The sequence below is a fragment of the Schistocerca americana genome, chromosome 1 (assembly GCF_021461395.2).
Source record: "Schistocerca americana isolate TAMUIC-IGC-003095 chromosome 1, iqSchAmer2.1, whole genome shotgun sequence".
NCBI classification, from domain to species: domain Eukaryota; kingdom Metazoa; phylum Arthropoda; class Insecta; order Orthoptera; family Acrididae; genus Schistocerca; species Schistocerca americana.
The window spans coordinates 707,831,750-707,853,173 of NC_060119.1; positions in this window are offsets into that span (position 1 = coordinate 707,831,750).

The window sequence follows — 21,424 nt, forward strand, 5'->3', positions numbered from 1 at the left end:
GAACGGAGGCGGAGAAGCGGAAGACAGACAATGAGTAAGCGACGTCGACAATGCCTGAATAGCAGCCGTCAGCTGTGTTTGTTGTTCAATGAGCGCTTGCAGAAGCTGTTCCATGTTTGCCCAGACATGAACGCACAATTCCCGCACGCAGGAAAAAAAATATCTGACCTCGTTGCCAAAAAGTGTTATAACCTTTAATTCACTAATAATTTGCGTGGATATACAAACATAGAAACAATAGTGAGTTTCATACTACCAACTCCGTATCTGTCACTCAACTGCCGTGCCCTGACATGCGGCCGGCGCCGTTCATAACTAGGTGGCGCTCCCGCGCTCAGCCGAGCTGCGGAGCGCTTCTATCGCCGTGTTCGCGTACTGACGTAGCGGAACTTTTAAATCTCGTGGCACTGTCACAACAGATATGGTTGCTAAGATCGAAGAAGAGAAATAAGATAGCCCCAAAGACAAGAAACCCTTCCCAGCTCCCGACCCCAGGATCCCTAACCACCCAGGTAATTGAGTGAGACACCGGAGGAGGTTTGGTGTTAAAGCGTCTCCTATGGAACGGACATTCCCACCATCACCCTTGATGTCCACGAAGGAATTCTTAGCAACCCTAAGGAATCGGTAAATGGTGAACAATCAGGCACGCTTGTTTGTGAGGGTTGTCTGAAAGGTGTGATGTGTGTTTTGGTTTATCATGATTTATTTGCTCTTGTAAACCATGCTTTTATCTACAATACTTACCCATTTCAAAACCTACACAAACCCTCCAATTTACATCACATCTCATAAAGTTATAAAATACTCTGTACAAAAAAGAAATTTGTACACTCTGGTATCACAGTTGCTTCATTAGTCACTTCATATTATATATCCATAAATACAATAATCTATCCACCATATAGCGGAGATGCTGAGTCAAGATAGGCACAATAAAAAGATTCACACAATCATAGCTTTCTGCCATTAAGGCCTTTGTCAGCAGTAGACACACATACACACATGCACATAGACACTCACACGAACGCAACTTGCACACACGTCTGCAGTCTCAGAGAGCTGGAACTACACTGCGAGCAGAAGCGCCAGTGCATGATGGGAGTGGCGACTTGGTGGTTCATGATTGTGTTGCAGGTCTGTTTAGGTTTTGGGTTCAGTGTGGTGGTGGGAGGGAGTTTTGTAGGTGGGGTAAGTATAGTAGGTCTGCAAGACAGGGTTTGTCAACTATGAGGAGGCTTGGGGTGAGGACACCTTATTCACATTCCTCGAGAACCTCAACAACTTATCTCCCATTTGCTTCACCTGGTCCTACTCTCCCCAACAAGCCCCTTCCTAAATGTTGACCTCCACCTCAGAGATGGCTACATCAGTACTTCCATTCATATCAAACCTACTAACCACCAGCAATACCTCCACTTCGACAGCTGCCACTCATTCCATACCAAGAAGTCCTTTCTGTACAGCCTAGGCACCCGTGATGATCGCATCTGCAGTGACGAGCAGTCCTTCTCTAAATATACCGAGGGTCTCACTGAAGCCTTCAATGACTGAAATTATCCTCCCATTCTTGTACAAAAACAAATCTCCCGTGCCTTATCTTTCCAGTCTCCCACCACCTCCCAAAGCCCCACAGTCTGGTCGCACAGGAGTATTCCCCTCGTAACTCAGTGCCATCCTGGACTGGAGCAACTGAATTACATTCTCTGCCAGGGTTTTGATTACCTCTTGTTATGCCCTGAAATGAGAAATGTCCTACCTACTATCCTTCCCACCCCTCCTACCATGGTATTCTGCTGTCCACTGAACCTACACAATATACTCATCCATCCTTACACAACCCTGCTCCCAATCCCTTACCTCATGGCTCATACCCCTGTAATGGACCTAGATGCAAGACCTGTCCCATACATCCTCCTATCACCACCTACTCCAGTCATGTGATTTACAAGCTAAGCTGCAACCACTGTGCTGAATTCTATGTAGGCATGACAACCAACAAGCTGTCTGTCTTCGTGAATGGCCACCGACAAACTGTGGCCAAAAAACAAGTGGACCACCCTTTTGCTGAACACGCTGCCAAACATGGTACCCCTCATCTCAATGACTACTTCACAGCCTGTGCCATATGATTCTTCCCACCAACACCACCTTTTCTGAATTGCACAGGTGGGAACTTTGCCTGCAATACATCCTACGTTCCCATAACTCTCATGACCTCAAACTTCATTAGTGACTGTCCTCACCCATCCAGCCCCCTCCCTGTTTTCATTCCAGCACTACACAGCTGCCATTTCACCACCACTCCCAGTCTTTTATTTTATTTTATTTCTCTCCTTTCCGCTACTTACCCCTTCTCCCCTCCAAACCTTCTCTCCTGCCCTCCGTCTAAACTGCAACACTTCACTGTCCGCCACTCCCACCATATTATCCCACCCCCTCCCTGCCCCTGCCTCCTCCTTAACCCCGCCCAGTCGCCACTCCCATCATAACAATGGTGTGCTGCTCACAGTGTTGTTTCAGCTCTCTGAGACTGCAGATTTGTGTGCTATCTGCGTTTTCGTGAGTGGGTGTGTGCGTGTGTGTATGTGTTTCTACTGCTGACAAAGGCCTTAATGGCTGAAAGCTATGATTGTGTGAATCTTTTTATTGTGCATGTCTCAACTCAGTATCTCTGCTGTATGGTGAGTAGCAACTATCCTTCTTGGTGTTGTTACATTCCATCCTGGATTTTCCATTGTTTAATAATCTATTCAGTTTTATATTGTCTAGATATCACTTCTTTTTGGTGATTCTTGTAAATCAGTCTCTTTTTTATTGTTGTATCTGGTTTTCTAAGTAATAAGGTTACAGGATAGTTATAGATGATAGAAATAGATGACAGAATATTTTAAGATTGAAAGGGAATTCAGTGCAGGAAAACTATTTTGGAAGAAACACTGAAAACAACTCAGGATCCGATGGTTGTCACTCTGATCATTAACTCAGAATGTTAAGGTCCCTGGGGGATATATGACTCTGACCGACCTCTGTGGATCTGATATTAATTTTTCTTGTGCACTAACAGACCAGTATTTCTTTTTAAATTTATTTTGGATGTCTTCCCAAGAAGAAAAATTCTCACTATTCATGGTTTCCCATTCTGTGGTTCCCCTAAAAGGTAAATCATAGCAGATTCAATCTTTTTAGAATCTTCTCAATTTAAGGCCAAAGCTTGGTTAAACCTTTTCAAGAAATGTGTCAGATGTACATCTCCATCGAGCTTGAATTTAGGGAATTGTCTTGATGTTCCTGAATTAGCTCCCCATTGTAAATCAGTAACTACTTCACTAGTTAACACATCATTAGGTGACGTTACCCATTTTTCTACTTTGTCCTGGATAAGCTTGACTTCTCTCCATAGGTCATCTATGCCCTTCCTGGTATCAGTAAGTTTGGAAGAAGCAATAGGTGATACATTCCTGGATGTTATTCTGTCAGTGACTTTCCGATCTATAATTTCTTCAATTTGTTCCTCCAGACTGCTTACATTTATGATATCAGTGCTTGCTATTTTCTTTTTGAAGCTTCTTTCTACATTGTGTACTCATGTACTTACACCTGTAATATGTGATTGGATGGCAGGCTTTAATTCATTCAGCTTATCTGCATTCTCTTTTAAAGTATTCAATCTCTGCTTTACAGCATTAAACTTAACATTACATACATTTTCAAAGGATCCTAAGTTTTCATTGATTTCAGATTCTACAGTATTACATCTGTCTTCAGTGTTAAATTCCAACTTTTTTGATAGATCTAGGAAATTATCATTCTGTTTTTGATTACTCACTCACTGGTCATACTGGACTCGAGAGTCCATTACCGCAGCAACGTATTTTCTCCATCTTTCCCTGTCTTGGGCTATTTCCTTCCATTCATCTTCAATACCTAGGCTCCTCAAATCAGCCTTCACATTGTCCTACCATCTATGCCTCGGTCTCCCCACAGGACGTTTTCCTTCTAGGTGCCCTACCAGTACTCTGCATGCCCTGCCCTCATCCATTTGAGCTATGTGACCCGCCCATCACAGCCTACGTGATTTAATAATACTGATTATGTCAGGCCTTGAATAGAGTTCATGAACCTCTTTGTTATTCAGTTTTCACCACTCTCCGCTAATGTCATCCCTTTTTGCTCCAAAAATTTTCCTCAAAATTTTGTTTTAAAATACTCGAAATGACTTTTCATTTTGCACAGTGAGAGACCAAGTCTCACACCCATACAGCTTAACTGGTAGAATAATAGTTTTGTATATTCTAATCTTTAAATTCCTAGACAATACCCGTGATGAAAGTAATCTATTCAGTGAGAAGTAGCATGCATTTCCCGCCCATAATCTCTTCTTCAGTTCGGATTCAATCTCATTTCTCAAAGTGATGTCCACGCCTAGATACTTAAATGTGTTCACTTTTTCAAGCTGCATGTCGCCAACTCTTAACATTTCCTGATATACTACTGTTGGCATTCTAGTAGTAACCAGGTATTTAGTTTTGTCTTCACTTATCCTTAGACCTATATCTTCACTAGCTTTGATTAACGGATTCGCATTTGCTGTTACAGATTCTTTCCAATCGCTAATGATGTTTAGATCATCTGCAGACCCTAATATCTTAATATTTCCATTTAACTCCACACCCTCTGTATTATCTGCTGTCATTCGTACAATATATTCTAGGACTAAATTAAAAAGTAGCGGAGACAGGGCATCTCCCTGCTTAAGTCCGTTCTTTATTACAAACTCTTCTGACTCCAGTTTCCCCATGCATACTCTACCTTTTGTGTTTTTCAAACTTGCTTCTATAAGTCTAACATACTTCTTTGGTATTCCAAGTTCCAAAAGAATTCTGTACAATTTTGACTGCAATACTGAATCATATGCTTTTGTAAAATCTATGACAAGATTATGAACTGGTTTATTGTATTCCCACTTCTTTTCCAAAATTTGATGCAGGGTGAATATTTGGTCTATAGTTGATCTGTTCTTCCAAAAGCTGGCTTGGTAAACCCCCACAATTTCATCTGCATATGGTGTAAGCCTGCTTAGCAGAATATTTGAGAAAATTTTGGAACATACTGGTAATAGCGATATCCCTCTATATTCACTACAATCCATTTTGTCACCTTTCTTAAAAATTGGGATCATAATCGACTCCTGCCAGTCTTCAGGTATCATCTCTGAGTTCCATACTTTAGTTATCACTTTGTGAACTACTTCCACCAATTTCTGTCCCCCATTTTTAAATAATTCTCCAGTTATGCAATCTGATCCTGGTGCTTTATGGTTTTTCAATTTGTTGGTTGCATCTCTTACTTCCTTTAACGTTGGCTCAGGTATCTGGGGTTCTGCTGTACGTATTTCGTACACCTGCTCATTTCCTGCTTCCTGGTGTACATTTAATAGATGCTCAAAATACGCCCTCCATTTACTTAATATAGCACTGAGGTCTGTCAGTATTCCCCCAGCATCCCCTCGAAGTGCATTTGTCCTAGCCTTGAAGCCCTTCCTATACACATTTATGTCTAGGTAAAATTCCCTAATGTTTTTTGTTTTACTGTTTGTATCCTTTTTGTAATTTGATTGTTCAAATAATCCCTCTTCTTTGCCCGTAGCCTATGACCAACTTCCCTTCTCAAGTTCATGAACTCCTCTCGTTTTCTGTCTCCCATTCTATCCCAATCTAATCGTGCTTTTCTCCTTTCCTCTACCAATTTCTTGCATTCCTTATCAAACCACGGTTTCCTCCTGTTCTTCATAATTGTATCTATTGTGACCTTCACTGCCTCTTTGATATTATTCCTCACAGTGATCCACTGTTTATTTACATCCTCGTCTTGATCTTCATGTGTCCTGAGAGCATCAAACCTATTTGAAATTTTTATTATGTACCTTCTTCTAAAGTTTTCATCATTTAGCTTGTCAGTGTCGAACCTAACAAGTTCTGCATTGTGACACCTTGATGTTGCTGTAGATAGCCATTGGTGAACTTTGGCAACTACAAGAAAATGATCAGAATCGCAGTCTGCTCCCCTGAAAGTCCTAACATTTTCTATACTAGTGTGCCATCTCCGATCTACAAGTACATGATCAATTTGGTTTCAGGTGTGTCCATCCAGAGAGACCCAAGTTGCTTTATGAATGTCCTTCCTTTTCAAATATGTGCTCTCAACAATCATGTCTTTTGAAACAGCAGAATTAACCACCCTTGTGCCATTATCATCTGAAATGTTATGCAAACTTTCTTTCCCAATTGTAGGCCGGAACGCTTCCTCCTTCCCTATTTTCACATTAAAATCACCTATGATTAATTTTGTATCATATGAGGAGAACTCATCCCACAGTTGATCTAGTTATTCATAAAAGCCGTCTTTAACAATCTCTTCAGTGTCCTCAGTTGGTGCGTGTACATTAATTACTACTAGTCTATTCCACCTGCCAGACAACACTATAACTGATAGTCAGTCACTAATGAACCTTATATCTCTGATTGCTTGAAGCACTTTTCTCTGTACTGCGAAACCTGTTCCGAAACTGTGAGCTTCCGCATCTCCATAGAAAAATGTGTAGTTACCCCTCTTTATGCCACCCTCCCCCTGCCACCGAGTTTCTTGAATAGCTGTAATGTCTACATCGTATCTATCTAATTTGTCTAATAATGTCTGGAATGTTCCTGGCCTGTTCAAACTTTTAATGTTCCATGTTCCCAACCTGAAAGTTCCTTTCGGCCCGAATCTCTTCGAAGTAAGTTCCGCCCGGAGATCTGAATGGAAACCTAGTTTACCTCCAGAATATTTTACTTCAAAGGGACCCATGCCCATTAATGTTGCTGTTTCTTGATGAATAGATTTGATAGTAAGAGAATATGAAACAGGGATGGTTCATCACACCATTGTCTACTCCCCACCGGCTGTCTCCGACTGCTTATTTTTTGTATTCGCAGCTACCCTTCATATCTGAAGGCCGTATCCCCTATCCGCAACCTGGGGACACACTGTGCCGTGGTGGTAGGGGCCCACGAGACAGGTCATTAAACATTTGATTTATCTGAAGGGTCAAGGAACTAGGCAATTCATTCTTTAAACCTATTTTTAAATTATTTACTTTATATTTTAATGCATTGAATTCAGTCTTCATAGCAGCCATGCCTTTTCATAGATTACTAAATTCTTTACTCTGTGAATCAACTTTGGCATTTAACAAACCTAAAGTGTCGCGCTGAGTCTTCAATTGAACATTATAATAATGTCGTGTGATGGGTAGACTGCTCGCCTGGTGCAAGTCTTTTGATTTGATGCCACTTTGGCAACTTGTGCGTCAATGGGGATGAAATGATGATGATTAGAACAACACAACACCCAGTCCCTTAGTGGAGAAAATCTCTGACCCAGCCGGGAATCGAAGCCGGGCCCTTAGGATTGACAGTCTGTCGCGCTGACTACTCAGCTACCGTGGGCAGACAACTGAACATTTAATTGAGTACTTAAAACTTCACTCTTGGTATCTGATTATGAATTCATTAAGCCTAATTCTTTTCATAGAGTCTCATTCTGAGCAGTTGAAGCTGCACTTTGGGCTTTTAATTGTAGACTCTGAGCTTTAATTAGGTTTATTAATTCAGACCAGCCAGGCCCTTCTTTGCTGACTTTCATAGCCATGGCCAGTTCTTGGGTTTCCTCGACTTGTTGTATGTTATCCATATTCTTGCAAGCTTTAGATCTTGGAAGCATTTATCTAACTTTAAGTATGATAGCTACACTACATCTACATCTACATCTACATTGATACTCCGCAAGCCACCCAACGGTGTGTGGCGGAGGGCACTTTACGTGCCACTGTCATTACCTTCCTTTCCTGTTCCAGTCGCGTATGGTTCGCGGGAAGAACGACTGTCTGAAAGCCTCCGTGCGCGCTCTAATCTCTCTAATTTTACATTCGTGATCTCCTCGGGAGGTATAAGTAGGGGGAAGCAATATATTCGATACCTCATCCAGAAACGCACCCTCTCGAAACCTGGCGAGCAAGTTACACCGCGATGCAGAGCGCCTCTCTTGCAGAGTCTGCCACTTGAGTTTATTAAACATCTCCGTAACGCTATCACGGTTACCAAATAACCCTGTGACGAAACGCGCCGCTCTTCTTTGGATCTTCTCTATCTCTTCCATCAACCCGACCTGGTGCGGATCCCACACTGATGAGCAATACTCAAGTATAGGTCGAACGAGTGTTTTGTAAGCCACCTCCTTTGTTGATGGACTACATTTTCTAAGCACTCTCCCAATGAATCTCAACCTGGTACCCGCCTTACCAACAATTAATTTTATATGATCATTCCACTTCAAATCATTCTGCACGCATACTCCCAGATATTTTACAGACGTAACTGCTACCAGTGTTTGTTCCACTATCATATAATCATACAATAAAGGATCCTTCTTTCTATGTATTCGCAATACATTACATTTGTCTATGTTAAGGGTCAGTTGCCACTCCCTGCACCAAGTGCCTATCCACTGCAGATCTTCCTGCATTTCGCTACAATTTTCTAATGCTGCAACTTCTCTGTATACTACAGCATCATCCGCGAAAAGCCGCATGGAACTTCCGACACTATCTACTAAGTCATTTATATATATTGTGAAAAGCAATGGTCCCATAACACTCCCCTGTGGCACGCCAGAGGTTACTTTAACGTCTGTAGACGTCTCTCCATTGATAACAACATGCTGTGCTCTGTTTGCTAAAAACTCTTCAATCCAGCCACACAGCTGGTCTGATATTCCGTAGGCTCTTACTTTGTTTATCAGGCGACAGTGCGGAACTGTATCGAACGCCTTCCGGAAGTCAAGAAAAATAGCATCTACCTGGGAGCCTGTATCTAATATTTTCTGGGTCTCATGAACAAATAAGGCGAGTTGGGTCTCACACGATCGCTGTTTCCGGAATCCATGTTGATTCCTACATAGTAGATTCTGGGTTTCCAGAAATGACATGATACGCGAGCAAAAAACATGTTCTAAAATTCTACAAGAGATCGACGTAAGAGATATAGGTCTATAGTTTTGCGCATCTGCTCGACGACCCTTCTTGAAGACTGGGACTATCTGTGCTCTTTTCCAATCATTTGGAACCCTCCGTTCCTCTAGAGACTTGCGGTACACGGCTGTTAGAAGGGGGGCAAGTTCTTTCGCGTACTCTGTGTAGAATCGAATTGGAATCCCGTCAGGTCCAGTGGACTTTCCTCTGTTGAGTGATTCCAGTTGCTTTTCTATTCCTTGGACACTTATTTCGATGTCAGCCATTTTTTCGTTTGTGCGAGGATTTAGAGAAGGAACTGCAGTGCGGTCTTCCTCTGTGAAACAGCTTTGGAAAAAGGTGTTTAGTATTTCAGCTTTACGCGTGTCATCCTCTGTTTCAATGCCATCATCATCCCGTAGTGTCTGCATATGCTGTTTTGAGCCACTTACTGATTTAACGTAAGACCAGAACTTCCTAGGATTTTCTGTCAAGTCGGTACATAGAATTTTACTTCCGAATTCAATGAACGCTTCACGCATAGCCCTCCTTACGCTAACTTTGACATCGTTTAGCTTCTGTTTGTCTGAGAGGTTTTGGCTGCGTTTAAACTTGGAGTAGAGCTCTCTTTGCTTTCGCAGTAGTTTCCTAACTTTGTTGTTGTACCACGGTGGGTTTTTCCCATCCCTCACAGTTTTACTCGGCACGTACCTGTCTAAAACGCATTTTACGATTGCCTTGAACTTTTTCCATAAACACTCAACATTGTCAGTGTCGGAACAGAAATTTTCGTTAATAGAGTTCACTGAATAATTTGCACAACTTTGTACTAAAACGATAAAGTTCTGTTTTATGCTCACCCGGTGGAGAATTTGCACTGCAATGGTGAGCGGATGTGGAGGCAGGACAGCAACTGGTGCTGGTGGCGTCGAATGTTGATTTGTGCATCTGCATCCCCGCGATGTACGTGAGAGCTCTACACTCCCTGCACTGGATCTTCTTAATTTCAGTGTTCTAGGCATATTTATTCTTAGAGAAACACACTGGAATCATCTTTCCTATTTCTCAATTCAAAATATTTTTCCTTTAAATACTTGAGCATATTACATTGCCTTGGAGTAAACTTTTTGTCATATTTGGTTTAGTTGCCATGGAAACATACATTAACTTCTTTCCTCATATTTTGGTCTTAGAATTCCTGTTTTTTCTGTCCATTCTCACTGGTCGGCGTATTCTGACACTTTGGACGATGATTTAAGTGTGAAGTAGATATACTAAATTCCACTCCTTTTGCGAGATGACTTACTTGTTGTCTGCAGCCAATCTTTTTCACTGGCTTCTGAAATCTCTTTAAACTTCTTCTGCGAGGTATATGAATATTTAAAATTCTCCCTCTACTTGTGAAATAAGTAGATACTTGAAGGTCACTTTTCATCAACTAATGATATTTTAAAACTTTGTACAGAACAAAATTCTCCCTTCTCACATAAATATCTGACTTCTTGTAAGTCACTCATATGGCCACATGTCAGAAACAAATCTAATTACATTCACAAAAGAGTTGGCTTTATAATCATAACTCTGTATCAAAGGATTCATGAAATACGTCTTGCCTCTAGCAAGGCTGGAATTAGAGTTTTAAGAATTCTTTCTCAACTGTTCTCATAATTATAACAATGGTCACTGACACAATTAGCGCAGAATAACATAGAAGCTCCATGGTCCTCTCATACACACTCACTAAACATCCATTGACTGCCTGACAGGTACCTGTTGGTGCCGTTCGACCTCCGCCTCTGCATACTTCCTGCAATTAAATTTAAACTTGCACACAAAGTCATGTGACATGTATTAAGTAGGCTTCTACTCTCTCACACTCATATCTAAATTATCATTTGTTTGAGATGGCAGAAGGCTGAGTGGTTCTAGAATTTACACAGAAATTCTCGAAACACTACACCTGGTTCTTCCATTGGATTCCAAAATCATCACAAAAATCAGTTGCTTCATCATTTAATAACTCTCTACCCAGCTATAGAATCATGATAGATTACTTTCTTTTCCAGTTTCTGTGTGCTCACTTACCTCACTTGCATATTTTGTCTTACCTGGTGAACATACTTCTTTCTCAACAGATATGACATTAACAGGATAGTACACATCTTTACGTCTACATCTACATCTACATTTATACTCCTCAAGCCACCCAACAGAGTGTGGCAGAGCTACTGATCACTTCCCTAGAGTGTTTCTCTTGTGTGTCAATATTTGTGTAATTTGTGGCCTGTTTGGTATTTGTTTCCTGAGCCTCTAACTTGTGGACCAACAGTGGGAACCAAGCTAGTTTTTTGTTTCCTGAATTAATACCCCACACTGTTTCTTTGTGTTTCTATTATCATCTCTATTACAGTTTCTGTTCCATCAAAATGTGTGTGCCTGTTGCGATTGTATTCTCCTGGTTTTTTTCCCCGCAAAACTCATCTAGTTTATCTAAATATTACAAGAACTAGTCTATTGTGTCATATGGCCAATACACTATGTCCCACCGTGCCTCAGCTGGTAACCTCCTTTTTTAAGCATCAATCTGAATGATTTTGTCAAAGGTTTGCTCAAATAAAATAATTTTTTAAGTTAATTTTGCTAAATGGTTTCACACTAATGTGCTCCTTCTTCTAATTTGGTCCAGTGAGAAATTAACTTTTTATTTTACCTTGTTCTGTCTCTAGACAAAATATATCTAAAAATCCTTTCTCAAAGTCTGTGCAGGTTGTGTCATCATGAGTATACTGATTGGCCAACTTAATGCTTCACCTTCTAGAAACATCTTAACAAACTTGATTTTCATAGTATCAGCCATATTAGTCACAAAATTATCTCTATAATTCAGCAGAAAATTTGCAGGCTGTAAACTACCTTCACCTGAAAAGCATTCACTGGAATGTTGCAAAACATGATGCCAACATTGTGAACAAGATTTATATTAATTACATCATTAGACAATTCTTCAACTTTTTGGCATAGAACAGAAACACTGATTTCTTGGGTGCTGATTTTGTTGTTACTTAATAGTACATTTTCTGTGAATTTGCTGTCTACTGTCTTCACATGTTCGATAAAACTGTTTTCAAGAAGCACCAGTTTGGTATCAACATTAGTTTCCAAAGTTGAAATTTGACTATTTACATTTTTGTTAACAGTACTTACTTCCTCATGCACATTTTTGAAAGCAATTTTGTTTTTTTTCCCTATCTTCATTGAACTCATCTTTGCCATTTTTGACTTCAGTGTTAAATTTAAGTCCAATTTCCTCCATTTTAGATTCAACAAACTTTACTCGAACACCTAACCTCTCAATTTTTTAATTGACATAATTTAATTGGGCTGTATTTTTACTGATGCAATCAAAAAATGCTCCTATTGAATGGCTGAATTCTGTGAACTGGTTCTTACTTTCTTGTTTATGATTTTCAAGTTGCTCAATAATTTTCACACACTAGTTCTTATTATCTTTAAGCTGCTGATTTTTAATTTTTTTATTTACATTGCCAATACGGTACTTATGTCATTATTGTCAGCTCGTTTTAATAATTTATATGATTCATCAGTTTGTTTTTCCTGTTCTATCATTACATCAATAAAACTTTCCTGTTCTTGCTTCACAGCACTACTTATGTCTCCCACTTCTGTATTACTCCACACTGTTTCAGACTATTTTTCAGTGAGTGCCATTGTTAATGATTATTCAATGAAACACTTCACCAATGAAAGAAAAAAACAAAGAAAATATTTTCAGTACCTAACTATGTTGATGAACATCAATGTTGTTAATTGTTCACCACACTTTTTATTTTTGACCATTTTCATCTTCTTGTTTGCACACTCCTTTTTCTGCTATTGCTGCAGTTTTGTAGCTGTGGTTCTTATTCAGTTGATTATTCATATAAATTTTTTGGAATGTATATACTTTTAATCTGCAACAAGAAAGTAGCCTGTCACAGTACCCACATTTCACTTTCAGAAAATCCTGGACAATGCCACCATATTAATTTTAAATTAAGTTAATAAATTGGACAGCAGGTCACATTTTCATGGTACTTGTCATGCTGAGATAGTGACACACAGCTGAGAGAGGTAGCAACATTATAATTTGAATAAACAGTTTTCATAAAATTCATCTTTTATTCTTCTTCTTTGTTATAAGTTGTAGGCCTCTAGTTAATTCTAAAATAGAGTTTTTTATACTGATCTAGAGGATGTTTGGGTTCATTCTATTAAATAATGCAAACACTGGTGGACCTTCTGGTGTTGAACACATTTCACTTCACAATATAAATCAACACAACACATATAATTTGTACTTCATCCTTGCCCTTCAGAGTCACACTACTAACTGTTCAAAGACAAAGATTTACCTCTCACAACATCTACCAAAGAAAATACTATCAGATATCAATCTATATATGCAAAATCATCTTTGAAACATATATTTCATAAATAAGATACAAGTAATTGTTTATCATTTCTTATCTTTTTAGGAAGTCTGTAACCATCATTGTAATTACATTAAGTGTTCATATATGTTGATGTTCATACATTTTCATATACCTATTTGGTAATGGATTTCTGAGTTTTGAATCTTCAACTTGGTAATTGGCCATTTCATATGATCCAAGATCACTTGGTTCATTTATATCACCATAACCAAATTTATTACAATAGGACTCCTTACTTTTAGGGGTAACAAAATGACATTTTTGCCCTAAACCTGTGACATTCACCTGCTCTACTTCTTCATTGATAGTCTTCGGTGTCGATGTTCTGCTTTGTGGATAAAAAATGGGGGGGGGGGGGGGACACACACACGTTGAACTCTGACCACTGTAAATGATGTAGCCAACTGTTGCACAATTGTGTTTCACAGTTCTTTACTTTCGCTATTCACAGTCCCACAACATTACACAATTATATGGCCAGTTCACTATTGCTAAATATTGATAGGCCTCATTAATAGGTTGCAGCCTACATGGACATACAGGTACAATAGTTTCCTGTTAAACATCTATGAGCAATGAAAACCTAACTACACAGTTCACAGTTATTGCAGAATAATGTGGTACCTGTGAAACAATTTTTCAAATAAATTAAACGGACATTGTCATTAATTGTTATAACACATGGCCTATTTGTGTTACACTTATTCCACTGTTAAGTTGATGCATTGTTGTTAATCTAACAAATACATTTTTCTTGTCTGGAAATTAGCCATGGACTAACCCTCTCAGGACCAAAAATCAATCCTTTATACATCCTCACAATGACAGGCAACTATACATTGTTTGATGTTTAAGTTACAAAAATTACAATTAAAACATAAAACATTCAGACAACCACACACAGCTAAATCACTATAAAAAATACTGAAAAGTACTAAGCAAAATTTTCAGAAGTCAAATAGTTTGTATCTGTGCTCCAAAATTAATAAATCTAGTAACAAAATCAAAACCGTATGGGAAGTGATAAAGAGTGAGACTGGTGCAAGTTGCCCCAGTAGGTCCCAAAACATTGTTCTCACTAATGAAGATAGAGAGGTACAAAATCAAAATATTGTATATAACAACCCTACCACAACAAAGGTCAGAATTTAATAACTATTGTGGTGTTGCTCACGCTGCTAAGTACTGCATTTTCAGGCAACAACAGTCATATTACGTGGCAGGTGTCATTAGAGCACAGTTAATAAACTCATTTCATGTAATAATCAAAAAACTAGGCACTCATCTTTTTGTGTTTCCCACGCTGGTCTCGTCGTAAAGTCATGGCTCAATCGTTGAAAATCTAGGTGGTTATGATTCCAAGCTCAGACGCAAAGAGGCCTAGGTTTTATTCTGCTACATTCAAAAGTTTTGTAGATGCGCTTCTCAAACCATTCTTGGAGATTAAACCTTTCAAAGTTAGCACAATAGTGATGTAAAAAAAATAACCAGTACTCCAAATTTAAGTTACACTTCCTTTTAATTGCTTTTATTGCAATATCATGTAACACACAAAACATCACTTCACAATACAAAACATACTTGAAAACATCTTCCTCACAGTCACTGTTAAAGTTCACATTTTATAAGCTGACAACAATATTCATCTTTCCAACATGACATCCACAACTTGACTTTCTCAAGGTCCGACTCTCTAACAACTCAACAACTAACTAACTATCGCTTACGCACCCGAAAATCAGAGTTACAAGTACGGCAATGATCATAGTGAGAAAAAAAGGAATACACATAAGAATAATATCATTGCAATATAAACATATCAATGTATCACAAATGAAATCAAATCTGAATGTTGTCTCAGAAATATGTCAACTACTTTACAGAAATACAGTAGAATATTGCTGGTATCGAGAGGTTCAGGTGAGGTGCCATAATGGTTGCGTAATTCAAGTACCATTACATGTGGCAAAAATTTTCAATGAGCATTTTCTAGGTGTTGCTGAGAGAGCAGGACACAATGGCTCCTTAGAAGAAGCATTAAAAATACTGAAAAGTCATTTCACAAACTCCATAGAGCAGATAGATATAGCCCCTATAACAGTACAGGAAGTAAGAAAAACCATTATTTCTTTGAAAGCAAAAACTTAAAATGGTGTTGACGACATCTCTAGCAAATTGCTAAAAGTGTGTTACACTGAGTTCAGCAAAGTCCTAGCTCATACATTCAATGCCTCTCTCAAACAAGGTGTCTTCCTGAAAGGATGAAATATGCTAATGTAAAGCCCCTCTACAAAAGAGGCAATGTTTGGACAAAATCAGAATGTTATATCTGGATCTCTGCTTGTGAGTGTAATTTTATCTTACTTATTGTACCATCTGGTGAGCAAGATGTACGAGACAGACAAAATACCCTCAGACTTCAAGAAGAATATAATAATTCCAACCCCAAAGAAAGCAGGTGTTGACAGTTGTGAAAATTACCAAACTATCGGTTTAATAAGTCACAGCTGCAAAATACTAACACGAATTCTTTACAGACGAATAGAAAAACTGGCTGAAGCCAACCTTAGGGAAGATCAGTTTGGATCCGTAGAAATGTTGGAACACATGAGGCAATACTGACCCTACAACTTATCTTAGAAGAAAGACTAAGGAAAGGCAAACCTACATTTCTAGCATTTGTAGACTTAGAGAAAGCTTTTGACAATGTTGACTGGAATACTCTCTTTCAAATTCTGAAGGTGGCAGGGGTAAAATACAGGGAGCGAAAGGCTATTTACAATTTGTACAGAAACCAGATGGCAGTTATAAGAGTCGAGGGATTTGAAAGGGAAGTAGTGGTTGGGAAGGGAGTGAGACAGGGTTGTAGCCTCTCCCTGATATTATTCAATCTGTATATTGAGCAAGCAGTAGAGGAAACAAAAGAAAAATCGGAGTAGGTATTAAAATCCATGGAGAAGAAATAAAAACTTTGAGATGAAGAAGCTTGCACAGGATAGAGTAGCATGGAGAGCTGCATCAAAGCAGTCTCAGGACTGAAGACCACAACAACAACAACAATTGTGTTTACAACTTGTATTATTAATCATTGTTTACTGTCCTTATGGGAACGCATGTAATAATGAACTAAATGTTTTTCACTTGTTCCACATCCATGCATTAATACACAGAACTGGACCTATGGAATACATATTGCAATAAATAAATAAATTTAATTAGTTGAATACATTAAAAAATTCCTTCTTCTTAATAGTTCCTTCTACTTCAAGGGTTAAGCTGAATTATTTGTTTAAATCATGAAATTAACATATATAGTTATACAAACAATGCTTTTGACAAACCTGGTAATTTTTTTGGAATTAATTGAGGGCTGGCTTTGCAAATATGTTTTTGAATAAAGCCAAATAAATACTTTAAGAATCCCAGGAATTCTGCTTCCAAATGTTTATAATTAGCACAGAATTTATATTCGTTTATAAGTCAACAATAGAATCTAAGTCATGAAACAGTTACTGATTTCACCCTTTAATGATCTGAAGCAAAAGATATTCACTAGGAACGTTCAAAATAAATTAGGAAATTAATTACATATACAAAACTAAGCACAGAATTAGACCTGGTGCTATATTCCTTAAGACTGAGTGCCAACCTTTCTCTTTTATGAAAATGCAGATTATACTCATGCATGTTAATGGTAATTAGGCAAAAAATGAAAATAAAATGAATTTAAGGAGGCAGATGGCAAAACAAGAGAGGAGGTAAAGAGATCCCAGCTTGCTTCATCACAAACCTTGCAACTCTGTGGCCCATTCTCTGTGAGTCTGGTGTGACTGTTTCCTGCATTGGTAAAATGCCACGCAGGAGGAAATAACATGGGTATGCTGCTGGTAATATTTAGTCATCAATGAATGAATATTTTCAAAGGTGAGCTCTGAAGGGTTAGATAAGGGGGCCAATTTGCAAAGTAGCCTGTAAATATTAAGTTTTGACCATGATAAAACAAAGATTTCATGATGCTGGCATCAGTTACCTTGAATGCATGGAAATGCTCCTGTAATCTTCATTTGTAGGATTCCCAATCCTCTAAAGCCTCATTAATGGAAGGAAGAGGTTGCACTTGCTGTGTTGCATTCATCTGGAGTAAGCATTAAAGAAATGGTTGGAGGGTATTCAGTGGCAGCTTCTGGTTCTTGTCATGCTGATGAATATGTTGCATGAGTAGAGCTTCCGTTGTACACACATCAAAAAGGGTTTTCCATCACCCTGGTTCCCAGAACTCCTGAAGATAAGTGTTGACTGTGGATGTTGTATCACAGACACAGTCCCTTTGACTGTTCAGAAATGTCACTAAACCCTCCCAAAGATGAAAACAACCATGCATGAGAAGCACCTATCAGATGGAGAGGGTCCAACAGCTGATCAGTTCCTGTCATTCCACCAGGAAGGAGGTACATGGCTCATGTTGTCTGTAGTTCAACCATGCCTAGAGAGTCAATACCACAGTTCAATAGTGTCCACATTATTATTTTGTGCCAGGAAGAACTCTGAACAAGGGAAGTATCCAGGCATCTCAGATTGAACCAAAGAGATATTGTTCAGACATGGAGGAGATACAGAGAGACACAAACTATCGATGACATGCCTCGCTCAGGCCACCCAAGGGCTACTACTGCAGTGGATGACTGCTACCCATGGATTATGGCTTGGAGGAACCCTGTCAGCAACGCACCCCCATCATGCACATCTTGTGAATGACTTCCTACAGGATAATGAAATTGCTTGACTAGAGTGGCCAGCATGTTCTCCAGACATGAACAGTATCGAACATGCCTGGGATAGATTGAAAAGGGCTGTTTATGGATGATGTGACCCACCAACCATTCTGAGAGGTCTACACCAAAGTGCCATTAAGGAGTGGGACAATCTGGACCAACAGAGCCTTGATGAACTTGTGAATTGTATGCCACGATGAATACAGCCATGCATCAATGCAAGAGTATGTGCTACTGGGTACTAGGGCTACTGGTGTGTGCAGCAATCTGGAACACCACCTCTGAAGGTCTTGCTGTATGGTGGTACAACATGCAATGTGTGGTTTTAAGGAGCAATAATGATGTTTATGTTGATCTCTATTCCAATTTTCTGTACAGGTTCCAGAATTCTCGGAACCAAGGTGATGCAAAGCATTTTGATGTGTGTAGATGGTTGCTACCTTGTCACCATTTTTATTGAGTTATAACCAGGAACAACACAACAAATATATCACAATACTACAGTTTATTAAAATAACATTGATACAAACAAGCATAAAGTTGTAGATGAACACTTCATGAAAATTGAATAAGTTGATGACAGTTATACCAATGTCCAAGCAATGCATGTGAAATGTACAATTCCAGCAGAAATCATAAGTCTGTTAACATACTAAGCCTAGTGAACATTGAAGTCAAAGTTCCAGTACAGCAGTCAGATTCTAAGTCCAGAGTACAGCCAAATCAACACCAAACAGCAGGTACACCAGTCCAAGAGACAAAACAGTCCACCACAGTGTAGCACTTCCTAGTTGTGGAGTAGAACATAGCACAATAAGAACTGGCTTGTAGACATCAGTCCCTTTGACTGTTCAGAAACGTCACTAAACCCGCCCAAAGATGTAAACAACCATGCATGAGCTGCACCTATTAGATGGAGGGGGTCCAACAGTTGATCAGTTCCAGTTATTCCACCAGGAAGGAGGTACATGGCTCATGTTGTCTGTAGTTCAACCACGCCTAGACAGTCAATACCACAGTTCAATAGTGCCCTCATTGTTACTTTGTGCCAGGAAGGACTCTGAACAAGGGAAGTATTCAGGCATCTCAGAGTGAACCAAAGAGATATTGTTCAGACATGGAGGAGATACAGAGAGACAGGAACTGTTGATGACATGCCTCACTCAGGCCACCCAAGGGCTACTACTGCATTGTAGTTAATGGAGCCAGTGGCTGCGGTCTCTGTATATTTTTGGTGGTCAACAGCTGATTGTTATGGGAGGCCAATCACTGTGGCTCAAAGCGCATGCACGTGAAAGTGACCTGAGGTGCTAGCAACAGCCATGTGAAAGGAAGCACAGCCAATGATGTGTTTCTTGGCTGCGTGTAATGGTCCATGCTGCTGCTCAGTGTGGAGATTTAATAGTGATGGATACCACAGTAATTAAATGAAAGACACAAAATACATGAAGTCAAACAATGGAAAATCCAGGATGGAATGTAACAATATTATGAAAAGGAAAGTTGCTACTCACAATATAGCAGAGGTGTTGAGCTGCAGATAGGTGCAACATTAAGACTGTCACAATTTAAGCTTACAGTCATCAAAGCCATTGTCGAAAATAGGGAAAAGACACACAAACACACACACATGCAAATGTAAGTCACACACTCATGACTGCAACTTCTGGCAGTTGAGCCACACTCAGTGTGGCTTCAGCTGCCACAGGCAGCAGTCATGTTTGTGTGTGTGTGTGTGTGAGTTGCGTTTGTGTGTGTGTATGTTTGTATGTCTGTCATCTATTTCCAAATATGGCTGAAAGCTTATATTGTAGCAGTCTCTTTGCTGTGCCTGTCTGCAACTCAGCATCTCCACTATATGGTGAGTAGCAACTTTCATTTTTATAAAATACATGAACTGGTATATATAAATAAATTGAATCAAAGCAGTTCTGACAAATGTAAAAGCCACACTTTTGAAACATACTTGACTTATTCGCAACAGATCAGATTATTTCTGTTACATTTACTTGTTTTATGTTTAAAGATTTAACTACTGCACTGAAAATTTTATTTATTTCACATTGCACAAAGACACACTTTGCTAAACAACATAATTAGATTGGTCAAAAAATGTTAAAATGTGTGTGAATTCCTAAGGGACCAAACTGCTGAGGTCATCGGTCCTTAGACTTACACACTACTTAAACTAACTTATGCTAAGAACAACACACACACCCATGCCTGAGGGATGACTCAAACCTTCGGTGGGAGGGGCCACAAAATCTGTGTCATGGCACCTCAAACTACGCGGCCACTCTGTGTGGCCATAGTTACATTACTTAGGTCTTAAGATTCTGCATCAGAAATTATGCCAGCCTCATTTGATGCTTTATTATATACAGGCATACATAACTGTAACACTTTCCTTTATTTAATTAAGAGAGGGGGACTAAATGAGAAACACATCAATCTGAAAGACTCACTTAACTACATAAAACCAAAAGTCTTGGTTTTTCCAGGGTCTTTTTCAATGTACCTCTTAACTGATACTCAGTTATAATATGCTGAATAATTAACTCTCCTTTCAAAACCTTTTCTTGGATGAAAAAATACTCTATATATTTAGTATGATGATGAAACTCAGGATTTTGTGTAAGTTTTAGTGTTGCTCGAGTGTCAACCTTAAGGACTGGACTGTCTGTCAGCTTTCTCATTCTAAAAAGTCTACTCAGAGAATTTATGTGCTTAACAACTTCTGTTGCAGCTACCAGCTCTGCTTCTCTTGTAGATGTGGCTGTCATTGCCTGTCTTTGACTGAGCCAGGAGGTAGCTCCACTTGCAGGTATAATAACTACATCAGATGATGACCGTCCAGTTTTCTTTCATCCTCCAAAGTCTGCCTGTCTATAGGAATCTAATATGCCATTGCATAAATTTGGACAATAGATTATCCCTAAGTCACATGCTCCTGATACATAACAGAGTACTCATTTTAGGTTTACTACATCTTCTACTGCTGCTGAGTCAAGAGATCAAGACAGGGAGCTCATGCTGTATGCCAGATCAGGTCTCATTCCAAGCATCAGGTACATCAGTGCTCCAACTGATTGATGATGGGGAAAGCTGCA